At 41.3% G+C, this 13,102-nt stretch overlaps 1 protein-coding gene across 1 annotated transcript in view; it reads right to left on the minus strand.

Annotated features, from left to right (window-relative positions):
• tns1a (tensin 1a) overlaps nucleotides 1-13,102 on the minus strand; it is a 278,657-nt gene that overhangs the window by 186,954 nt on the left and 78,601 nt on the right. The window lies entirely within an intron of this gene.

Consider the following 13,102-nt stretch of genomic DNA (forward strand, 5'->3'; position numbering starts at 1 on the left):
AGTGTGGCATTCAGTCAGTGAGTTCGTCAATTTTGTGGAACAAACAGGTGTGAATCAGGTGTCCCCTGTGTAAGGATGAAGCCAGCACCTGTTGAACATGCTTTTCTCTTTGAAAGCCTGAGGAAAATGGGACGTTCAAGACATTGTTCAGAAGAACAGTGTAGTTTGATTAAAAGGTTGATTGGAGAGGGGAAAACTTATACGCAGGTGCAAAAAATTATAGGCTGTTCATCTACAATGATCTCCAATGCTTTAAAATGGACAAAAAAAACAGAGACGCATGGAAGAAAACGGAAATCAACCATCAAAATGGATAGAAGAATAACCAGAATGGCAAAGGCTCACCCATTGATCAGCTCCAGGATGATCAAAGACAGTCTGGAGTTACCTGTAAGTGCTGTGACAGTTAGAAGATGCCTGTGTGAAGCTAATTTATTTGCAAGAATCCCCCGCAAAGTCCCTCTGTTAAATAAAAGACATGTGCAGAAGAGGTTACAATTTGCCAAAGAACACATCAACTGGCCTAAAGAGAAATGGAGGAATATTTGGTGGACTGATGAGAGTAAAATTGTTCTTTTTGGGTCCAAGGGCTGCAGACAGTTTGTGAGATGACCCCCAAACTCTGAAGTCAAGCCACAGTTCACAGTGAAGACAGTGAAGCATGGTGGTGCAAGCATCATGATATGGGCATGTTTCTCCTACTATGGTGTTGGGCCTATATATCGCATACCAGGTATCATGGATCAGTTTGGATATGTCAAAATACTTGAAGAGGTCATGTTGCCTTATGCTGAAGAGGACATGCCCTTGAAATGGGTGTTTCAACAAGACAATGACCCCAAGCACACTAGTAAACCAGCAAAATCTTGGTTCCAAACCAACAAAATTAATGCCTTGCAGATGTGAAGAAATCATAAAAACCTGTGGTTATACAACTAAATACTAGTTTAGTGATTCACAGGATTGCTAAAAAAGCAGTTTGAACATAATAGTTCTGAGGTTGTAGCATCAACAGCAGATGCTACTATTATTGTGAACACCCCCTTTTTTACAACCCCTGGCAATAATTATGGAATCACCGGCCTCAGAGGATGTTCAATCAGATGTTTAATTTTGTAGAAAAAAAGCAGATCACAGTCATGACACAAAACTAAAGTAATTTCAAATGGCAACTTTCTGGCTTTAAGAAACACTATAAGAAATCAGGAAAAATAATTGTGGCAGTCAGTAACGGATACTTTTTTAGACCAAGCAGAGGGAAAAAATATGGACTCACTCAATTCTGAGGAATAAATTATGGAATCACCCTGTAAATTTTCATCCCCAAAACTAACACCTGCATCAAATCAGATCTGCTCGTTAGTCTGCATCTAAAAAGGAGTGATCACACCTTGGAGAGCTGTTGCACCAAGTGGACTGACATGAACCATGGCTCCAACATGAGAGATGTCAATTGAAACAAAGGAGAGGATTATCAAACTCTTAAAAGAGGGTAAATCATCACGCAATGTTGCAAAAGATGGTGGTTGTTCACAGTCGGCTGTGTCTAAACTCTGGACCAAATACAAACAACATGGGAAGGTTGTTAAAGGCAAACATACTGGTAGACCAAGGAAGACATCAAAGCGCCAAGACAGAAAACTTAAAGCAATATGTCTCAAAAATCAAAAATGCACAACACAACAAATGAGAAATAAATGGGAGGAAACTGCAGGAAACTGCAGGAAACTGGAGTCAACGTCTGTGACCGAACTGTAAGAATCCGCCTAAAGGAAATGGGATTTACATACAGAAAAGCTAAACGTAAGCCATCATTAACACCTAAACAGAAAAAAACAAGGTTACAATGGGCTAAGGAAACGCAATTGTGGACTGTGGATGACTGAATGAAAGTTATATTCAGTGATAAATCTCAAATTTGCATTGGGCAAGGTGATGATGCTGGAACTTTTGTTTGGTGCCGTTCCAATGAGATTTATAAAGATGACTGCCTGAAGAGAACATGTAAATTTCCACAGTCATTGATGATATGGGGCTGCATGTCAGGTAAAGGCACTGGGGAGATGGCTGTCATTACATCATCAATAAATGCACAAGTTTACATTGATATTTTGGACACTTTTCTTATCCCATCAATTTGGAGTTTGGGGATGATGAAATCATTTTTCAAGATGATAATGCATCTTGCCATAGAGCAAAAACTGTGAAAACATTCCTTGCAAAAAACACATAGGGTCAATGTCATGGCCTGCAAATAGTCCGGATCTTAATCCAATTGAAAATCTTCGGTGGAAGTTGAAGAAAATGGTCCATGACAAGGCTCCAACCTGCAAAGCTGATCTGGCAACAGCAATCAGAGAAAGTTGGAGCCAGATTGATGAAGAGTACTGTTTGTCACTCATTAAGTCCATGCCTCAGAGACTGCAAGCTGTTATAAAAGCCAGAGGTGGTGCAACAAAATACTAGTGATGTGTTGGAGTGTTCTTTTGTTTTTCAGGCGGCGTCATCAGCCTGTTTCAAGCTGAAAACCTCCACATTTCAGGCTCTATTGATCCAGGACGTCGTGAGAGAACAGAGAAGTTTCAGAAGAAGTCGGTTTCAGCATTTTATCCGGATATTCCACTGTTAAAGGAGATTTTTTTAATGAAAGACGTGCGGTGCGGCGGCAGGAAAAACACCTCCGTGTTGATAACCATTTGTAAAATCCAGGCGGCTTTTGATGGCTTTCAGTGGAGTGAGTATATGAGAAATTGTTTATCAGCTGGACATGTTCCAACTTGTCCTTAAGGCTTCCAACAGAGGTGTTTTTCCTGTGGCGGAGCGTCGCGGCGGCTGCGAGCCAACACGCGGACCCGTCCGCACGTCTTTCATTAAAAAAATCTCCTTTAACAGTGGAATATCCGGATAAAATGCTGAAACCGACTTCTTCTGAAACTTCTCTGTTCTCTCACGACGTCCTGGATCAATAGAGCCTGAAATGTGGAGGTTTTCAGCTTGAAACAGGCTGACGACGGCGCCTGAGAGCGCTGCACGACGTCTCGCACCGTGGGAAGTCCTTAAAGTGACAGTATCACCTCAAAATCTCTCATCAGCCGTTAAAATTTTCACTGAAAACCAGCTTAATTTTTCGAACCATGTCCACTTCGATGTGTCTCACAGGTTTAGAAAAAAATTTGATCAAACAAAGCGCCAGTCTCTCAGCAACTTCTTAGACAAAGGAATTCTGACGAGGGGCTGGATGACTCCTCCCACAAGGAGTGCTCACAGGCGAATGACGTCACCGACAGGCGTGGAAAAACTCACGCATGCGCACGAGGGTTCAAGCATGTCTGACGTAAAAACATATGAATGAAATCCATATAGTTTTTGAAAAAAATAAAAAGGACCTATACTTTATGGACAGACCTCGTACACTGATGTCACACTTAACCACATCCGCAACACCAGTGAACCGCCTTCGAGTCCACAGATGGACTAGTTGGTCTGCCTTGGTGCCTTGGTGGTTGCCAGTCAAGACCCAACAGGCAAAGGCTGTACACCCAGCCGACACCTTCATCACCCTCTGAGCACTCGGCAGGTCCAACGCCCCGAGACTGCAGGGCACGTGGCGGCATGTACGGCTCAATTAATTAGGTAAAATATGAAGCTGCACAACCACCTGGACAGTCAAACAAGACTGTGGGACCGTCAAAATATTAGATTTGGCTCGAGTGTCAAATCTGGCAGATGGCACATGGTGGCCCTCCTGCAAGGTTTGCGACTTTTAAAAACTCATTTGTGCCTCTACGGTCCTAAAACTCTAAAGCAGGTAGCTCAGTGGGTAATGAGCTGGCCTTCTAATCTGCAAACCTGGGTTCAAATGTCGCTCATGCTGCCTCCCTGTTTGCTTGGACAAGACACTTACAATATGGTTGCAGAATTGTGATTTGTTGGAGATATGCCATTTTATTTATTTTTGTTTTTTAAATATTAAAGGATATATGTGTACAGCATTTGAGTCTAAGACGAATTTACTGATCGGGTTAGTAAAGTATATATTGCATCATAGATTTGTCAGTCCTTCTTAATGATCAAACAAGCGTCTTAATTTTTACACTCCTAGGTTTTCTTGACCCTTTTTCCAGATTATTGTTTCAAGGTGACCACATGATGGATGACTGACTTTGACAATTGGAGTTCTGCTCTTCCTTCATGTATCATGTTAGAGGTCACAGTGGTACCTGATTAACAGTCCATCCAGAATACAGAGAGATATATAGATATATTGGTTGAATTATTTGTTGAAATCCTGACATCAAACATTTGTGGATGGTCTAGATTAAGCTGATTCATAGACTAGAAAATGGTTGGTAAATGTCAAACATCTACCCACTTAAAAAAAGCACCTTCAACAGTTTCTTGGGTGGTTTTGGGAGGTAACATGTCATGTGAACACACACTGTAGTTGTCCAATATTTTTTATGCATCTGGCTGCACACAGAAAAAAAAAAATTGGATTCAATGCAAAAATACCTGAACTCTACATAATCTTTTGAGTTTGAATAACAAAGTAGTTTTGCGGGCGAGGTAACATTACAGCCGCATGTTATCTGGTATGATACATGGGACCACAGTGTATTTAGTAAAACACATATAGATGCAATGTTTTCTAAAATGAAGTCCAGGCAACACAAAAGCATCTCCGTTGTTTACATGAGAAATATTCAAACTTACTGCGTTCTCACGCTTGTTCCCCAAACCTTTCCCTTCATTTCACTTTGGCACTAACTCTGCCTGCCAAACCTCACCGCTGTCATCCAACCCGCCAGCCCAGCAAACAGCGCAAACCACCGAGCGGCATTCCAAGAGGCTCTCTCAAGAAACGACAGAGATAAACCTCTGGGAATAATAAGGGCTTGTTCCTGCAGTGGTTGTAGAGGTTACAGATGCTGTAATATCCACCAGGTATGTTGTTGGGTGGATTTCTCTACATCTTGTCTGCATCTATTTGAATATTGAAGTTGGATCAGGAAATGTTAATATGACCTGCAGTTACCACATATATAAAATCCAAACTTAAATATAAAATGTGAAATTTTACAATGTATGAAACTGTTGCTGCTTGAACCAATTTGGCTTCAAAATGAAATGTTAAACCAAAATGCAAATTGCATGTTGGTCTGAAAAAACATTTTTAATGGCAAATAAATAAATAACCCTCCGTATCATCACCAAAACCTGCAGCATATTTCTTCTGAGAGCTTCGTGCTGTTGAAAGTCTTTGTTACATCAACACACAAAAATGACAGTTACTAAAATTTTCAAAAATTTCTCACAATATATTATACAAACACTGTTTAAAAAATCTGCCATCATACTATAATTTGAGAAATGTGTGCATGTGTGTATGTGTGAGGTTGGAAAAAAGTTTGAGTGACTTGGGCTACAGCCATATTGTGATGGCTGGATGACTGGGCCATGGAATCTCTGAAACTGCAGGTCTTGTGGGATGTCTCCGGTCTTTTGTAGTCAGTATCAGCCAAAAGTGGTCCAACGAAGGAAAACTGGTGAACAATCCAATTGAGCATGTGTGGGATGTGCCCAACAAACAAGTCCGATCCGTGTAGGCCCCATCTCACACAGGATATAAATGTGCGAGGATGTAAAGGTGGCAGATAGCACAGCACACCTTCAGAGGTCTAGTGGAGTCCATGCCTCGATGGGTCAAGGCTCTTGTAGTAGCAACCTACCTACTGAATATTAGCCAGGTGGTCACAATGGTATGGTAGATCAGTGTAGGTTGACCCCAGAATTGCCCTTAAGGGGTTTGTTTTGGCAGAGGTCAAGTTTATTGCGGTGCGTACATATGTGTGTGTGTGAGAGAGATGGTTCCCCTCTACCTTCCAGGTCCTTTGGGTGAGATCCACCAAACTTGAAAGACATCTCATAGAAGACTGGAGTTCTGGTCTTGGTGAACTCCAGGACAGAGGTGATGGTCTCGTGGTTAAGCTTTGGGCTTGAGACCACAGGATCCTCGGTTCAAACCCCAGCCTGACCGGAAAATCACTAAGGACCCCTGGGCAAGGTCCTTAATCCCCAGTTGCTCCCGGTGTGTAGTGAGCACCTTGTATGGCAGCACCCTGACATCGGTGTGTGTTTGTGTGAATGTGAGGCATAATTGTAAAGTGCTTTGAGCATCTAATGCAGATGGAAAAGCGCTATATAAATGCAGTTCATTTGCAATTTGGTGTCTTCCTAGTTCATTGGTGAAATGTCAGTTTCACTTCTACAATTGAAACAGAACCTGTCGTGTCTCATATTTGCTCAGGGAGGCCACACTTTATGATATCCAGCTTAACTGATATAGTTTTTACATCTTGACTTGTTTCCTTTTAATGACAAATATGTGCAACTAATTTTCATGATTTAAGTAAAAGTACATACATGGTGAAAGCTTTGTCATACCTAAACTTGCTGTAGGGAAGATAAATCTGCAGAGCACAGTCATGTTTGATTTTTACAAATCTGCATTCAATATGGAGAACCTGGTGAGTCTAAAGTTTCATCTGTGTCTGATTTATTGAACCTAAATTTGCCAGCATAACTGGAAAGGCTCCAAAGAACCCGCTATGTAAACATCAGGTATCAAGAATCAACACAGACAGAGAGAAACCCTCTTTGTCTAAACCACAGCTTTGGAGTCTAGATGGATTTCAGGAAGTCTTTGTCCCACAATGCACTGGTCCACCAAATCCATACCCATCACAAAAACCAAGAAAGCGTGACTGAAGGCTGCTACTTGAAAAACATCCACACACAAGGACAAGACTGAATGGAAGAGAAAGCAGAGAAAGGTGGGGTTGGATCTAAAAACCATTCTTCACCTGGAAGAATAACTGGTAGGCTGTCTATAAGTGCTGGTAGTTTCATAAGTACTAAAACCACGTGATGACTGAACCACATTTGCAAGTTTTCAAAATGGCCACAACAATTAAGTAATTAAAACAGAGGTGATGAAAATGTACAAGAATAAACTGAGTGATAGATCCTGTCTCCCGTTCATCATTCAAAATATCCACCGGTAGTTACTGTTTGTCAGTTACAAAACTGAGGGAAGAAGGAAACCTGCACTTTCTTTGTGGCCAGTAAGCGAGACTGGAGGGACTGCAGTGAAATGTTTGTATGCAAAGGCTGAAGTCCTGAAGCCATTAAACTGGGGCTGGGGAAGTAGTCAAATTCTGCCTGGACACAAAGTTATACGAGAAGTGCTAATATGAAACACTGAGGTTGATTTTAGTCAAATCATATTTGCATTTACACCAAAGTTAGAGAAACGAGACTGAGGTTGTTTTGGTCATGTACAGAGGAGAAACCCAGGGTATATAGGGAGAAGGATGCTGGGGATGGAGCTAACAGACAGGACAGGAAGAGAGATGCCAAACAGGAGGTTTATAGACGTGCTAAGGGAGGATATGCAGGTGGTTGAGGTGACAGAGAAAGACGTAGAGGACAGGGTGAGAAGGAGACTGTTGCTCTGCTGTGGTGAACCCTAACACGAGAAGCCGAAATAATCATAAGAAAATATGTGAATTACACAGTGTCACTGAACACACCAACAAACTTAAACAAAATAATGACTTAAATATCAAACATATCAACCACATAGATGTGTAGACGATAACAGGCCTTCTTTGGTGTCATACATCTCCAGACAATCGTTGTGTATTGCAGGGATGACTGTGTCCAATGAGCGGTCAGTTAGGGAGACCCAGCTGACCCAGAGACCCAGAGTATAGGGTCAATCTGGGTCCTGGTTGACAGCATCCAGGCAAACCACTGATCCATAACCATCAATCCACCAGTTAAAGTGGATGCAAGAAAAATACAAAGAGTTCATCAGTTTGAAGAAAGCAACTGATAAAGAACCAACGACCAACATGAATTTGGTTCACAAACTGCAGAAAGTAAAAGCTCCTTTGTAAGTAAAAGCTCTTACAAAGGAGCTGGAAGAGATTTCAGACATGAAACACCACCTCATCTAACACACTCCAGAAATCTTCTTTCTCCTTCATCTCACAACCTACCAGTGGGGCATATGCACTGATGATATTCATCATCACCCCTTCAATTTCCAACTTCACACTCATCACCCTGTCATACACTCGCTTAACCTCCAACACACTTTTAACATACTCTTCCTTTAAAATGACCCCAACACCATTTCTCTTCCTGTCCTCACCATGGTACAACAACTTGTACCCACCGCCGATGCTCCTGCTCTTACTTCCCTTCCACTTGATCTGTTGCACACACACTATGTCTACCTTTCTCCCCTCCATCATATCAGCCAGCTCTCTACCTTTACCAGTCATACTACCAACACTCAAAGTCCCCACTCTCATTTCCACCCATCTAGTTTTCAAAAACAGATGAGCACCAAAAAGGAATATTTTCTAAAGAGATGGTCACCCAGGAAGAGCTATTTCAAAAAGTGAAGCTGGACTACGATGGCAGACACAATAAAGAATTGGAACAGAAGGACATATTCTGAGCCAAGGAAGGGATTTAAAAAAGAGCAAGAACAACAATTTCCCATTCAAGAGCTGGTAGCTGAAAAAGCTGACCTCAAAGACCTTAAAGCCCAGAAGTTGGCATTTCACAAGGAGCTTGAAACCAAAAAGAACCTGCTTAAGACAGAGCTGGAGCCCCGGGAAAAAAGATTTCCAAAAGACTGGTTCAAGAAAGAGTTCAAGGCTCCGGAAAAAAGACTTTCACAAAGAACTTGAAGCCAAATTAAACTGTTCCAAGAAGGAGCTGGAGGCCCGGGAGGCCTAGGTCAGGTCCAGCGTCCAATCAGTTGGACTATTTTTTGTTGTAAAAGTTTGGTGGAAACATTTTGTGACCCACATCACAATCTCAAAATCATTATGGGTCACAGTAAAGTGTCATCACCACGCAGGCTGCATAAAACAAAATGACAGTGTCATTAAAGAATTCGCACGACTGTCATTTTACAACAACATAAAACAGGGAAGCTGCAGCAGTTATGAAATAATGAAGACAGAAAATAAAGCCAGAACACTGCGGTTCTGGCCATCCACACATGTGATGTGCTAACCGCTAGTCACAGCGCTTTTGTGTTCAACCCTTTTTGACGTTTGCCATTTCCACCAAAATGACGTACGTAGACTCAACAAAAATATAAACGCAACACTTTTGGTTTTGCTCCCATTTTGTATGAGATGAACTCAAAGATCTAAAACTTTTTCCACATACACAATATCACCATTTCCCTCAAATATTGTTCACAAACCAGTCTAAATCTGTGATAGTGAGCACTTCTCCTTTGCTGAGATAATCCATCCCACCTCACAGGTGTGCCATATCAAGATGCTGATTAGACACCATGATTAGTGCACAGGTGTGCCTTAGACTGCCCACAATAAAAGGCTCAGCATCTTGATATGGCACACCTGTGAGGTGGGATGGATTATCTCAGCAAAGGAGAAGTGCTCACTATCACAGATTTAGACTGGTTTGTGAACAATATTTGAGGGAAATGGTGATATTGTGTATGTGGAGAAAGTTTTAGATCTTTGAGTTCATCTCATACAAAAATGGGAGCAAAACCAAAAGTGTTGCGTTTATATTTTTGTTGAGTGTAAATAAAGTTTCCGTGTTATTGCTCCAAAACATATCAGTCAATTACTTTAACAGCTGGAAGAAAAGCTTTTAAACTTTCAGGAAAATGAGGCAGCATCATGTTTCGACATTCTCGGGTTCAACAATGAAGAAATGCTAAAATATTTAGGAAAACACATGGTTTTATTTCAAATGATATACACAGTTGTGGTCAGAGGTTTACATACACTCATCATGGACATGAATGTCATGGTAATTTTGGGCTTTTAATGATGTCCTTGAACTCCAACCAGTTATCTCTGTATAACTCTGATACCATCAGATCTCAGAAGCTAAGCAGAGTGGATCCTGGGTAGTACTTGGATGGGAGACCGCTTCAGAAGACCAGGGGCTGTATGTGTTTCTCCTGGTGAAACTGGAGTTGCGTTAGGACGGGCACCTGGTGTAAAATGTGCAAGCAATTGGATGCACTTTGCCAAGGTCTGGAAGAAGAGCCAAACTGTCACCCTCAGATGAGAAGAAATTGGTTAAGATGTTCAAGAACAACCCAGGAAGCACCAAGACTCAGGCCGGCAACAAACTGGAAACTGCTGGAACACCACCGTTACTGCCCACACTGAAGCAAGTTTTACATCACTATGGATTGAGAGAATGCTGACCAAGAAAGAAGTCCCGCCTCCAAAGCTGACACCTTTAAGATAAACTGAAATTTGCAGCTGCCCACATGGACAAGCCAAATGCCTTCTGGAGAAAGGGTTCCTGGTCAGACGTTACAAAGACTGAGCTATTTGGAGGAGTAACGATAAGGCTTTCAAACCTAAGAACACTGTACCAACCATGGTCAAGCATGGTGGTGGTAGCATCATGCTCTGAGGCTGTTGTGCTGCCAGTGGTACTGGTGCATTGCACAAAGTGGATAGAAAAATGAAGAAGGAGGACTACCTCTGAATTCTTCAGTGTCACCTCAAATCAACAGCTCGACAGTTGGTTCATTGTTCCAACAGAACAATGACCCCAAACACACATCAAAACGGGTTGTGGGTTGAATAAAGCAGGCTGGCATTAATTTTCTGGAATGGCCTTCTCAAAGCCTCAACCCTAGTGAAAATTTGTGTACTGCTTTTAAAAGCCAGGCCCATGCCAGGAAACCAACCAGTTTCAATTAACTCCACCAATTCTGCCAAAAAGAGTGGTCAAATATCCTGCTAAATTGTTCCAAAAGCTAGTTGATGGCTACCAAAAGTGTCTGGTTGAGGTTAGTGGGGGTGTATGCATATATTTTAGCCTGTATGTATAAATTTGACCCTATGTGGTTTAGAGAAGATCCCAAATAAATTCAGTTTTGTGAATCCAATTCTTGTTTTTAAAGTCAATAATGATGTACGCTGTACAGTTATTCCAGGACATCATGAAAAAATCAGATTAGATTAGATAGAACTTTATTAATCCCTTGGGAAGACTCCCTCAGGGAATCTGAGGTTGAGCAGCATTGTAAAGCAGCACAAAGGGTAAGAAGCACACAGAATATGAAAAGTGAAAGTAAAAAAAACAAACAACAATTTGCAAATATAAATACACAAATATAAATACCAGAAATACTGCTCACTACTGGTTTACTGGCTACTACTCTTCCTCTCCTTCCTGTTCTCTGTCTTCCTGTTGCTCCTACTCCCCCTGAGTGAGGAATTATACAGTCTGATGGTCTGAGGGAGAAGCTCAAAATTACAATGAAATTCATGGCTAAGATGAGTGTATGTAAAAGTCCGACCACAAATGTATACAGTATCTGTGGATATAACATGTAATGATCACTGAAGGACAAAATTATATCTATTCGTAACCAAGATTACAGCAAACACTCCCATTCATGCAAGTCATGAATACTAAGTGGCTAACCAATCATTATTACCAAGATAAAAACTCAACTAAATTCTTATTTTTAAATACAACTGTAAAAAATGATCAACACCACAGATCCATTTCATCTTCAGTAGTTAGTATTGTATGTGATCCAAAAAAAGGCTCATGACAAAAAAATGTACTGAGAAAATAAAAAAAAAAGTCATGGCAAAAGTCATGGAAAAATATTCCGCTGCTTTCAACAACCAGCTCACAAATATTTTTGTTTATCAGCCCTCCCTCGCTATCGGAGGCACAAACTTCTTACGATTTCAACAAAACATTTCCTGGCTAAGGTCTGTCACCACGGCTTCAGTGATTATCCTGCCAATTACCACCACATATATGTGGCAGGTTTTAGAGGACCTGGCATGATTTCCCTTTGGATGTTTTTGAAACTCAGTCTTCCAACTGTAATATGGATTTTGGGAAAAGAGGAGGCAAGGATTGAGGGGAACTTGAGGAGTTCTGATTTCACTTAGTTTCCTCACCAGTCACAACTAAAACCACTAAGAAAAGCGCTGTTATGCTCGTACCCTCCACCCTTTCCTTCTCTGTCAATTCTTCCTTCCCTCCTTTTCAGTTAGTCTCCCCTTGGATTCTTCCTTTTTCCACTGGAAATTGGGATCAAATGTGCCAAAAGTGAATGAAGAGCTGGAACTTTAAATATTGGATTCTATGTGGGACATATGATGATCCATCACTTGTTCTTACACCCCCTAGAGATGAAATTCCACTTTTCTTGATTTTTGCACCTGAACATACTATTTATATGCATCCTGATTATTTTTCTTTTTTTAATGAAAGAAACATGTACAGATTATTTTTTATGCGGGTCTTAACTGAGTTCAGTTACTTTTGTGGGTTCAAAACAGCACATTGAGCACAACCTCTTTTTTTTAGCTGTTTAGTATCTAGAGAGTCAATGTTCTTTCTTGTGCATGAAGGATTATCATCTGGTAGCCCATGAGCCAGTTGTTGCCCACAGTCTGTTGTTTTGGACCCCAAAGCTAACTGCAAATGTTAAGTTTACTGCAAGGTAATATGTGACGAGTGGCGGAGGTATGTGAGGGTGATGCAGGATATGTGTGAGGACAGTGTCCGCAGTGAGATGTCGGGTTGAAGGTTGAAGTGGGATTACATCAAGGATCAGCTCTAGGCTTTTTCTTCTTTGCAGTGGTTGACAGTTTGACAGATGAGATCAGACAACACCATCTAAATGGAGTAGAATGTTTGCGAATAACAGATGTGATCTGAAGTGAGAATTGGAAGCAAGTTGAGAAGTGTTTGGAGAGGTTGAGGTACACACTGGAGAGAAGGGGAATGAAATTCAGCAGCAGCATGATGGAGTACCTGCACGTATGTGGGTGGGGGGTGGGGGTGGTGGAATGGTGTCGGTACAAGGAGTACAGGTGGTGAAGATCAATGAGTTTATGAGGGGTGATTGAGAAGATCTGAGCCTGACCCAGAAAAATTAGGGCCTGGTTTTCCATTTTTTGCATTCTACGAAACCAACATTTCTCGAGAATGTGTGAAGTTTTGACTCACTGGGTGCAATGTTGAGAAAGAGATTTATGGATGT

This window comes from Thalassophryne amazonica, chromosome 1, assembly GCF_902500255.1.
Source record: "Thalassophryne amazonica chromosome 1, fThaAma1.1, whole genome shotgun sequence".
Taxonomy (NCBI): domain Eukaryota; kingdom Metazoa; phylum Chordata; class Actinopteri; order Batrachoidiformes; family Batrachoididae; genus Thalassophryne; species Thalassophryne amazonica.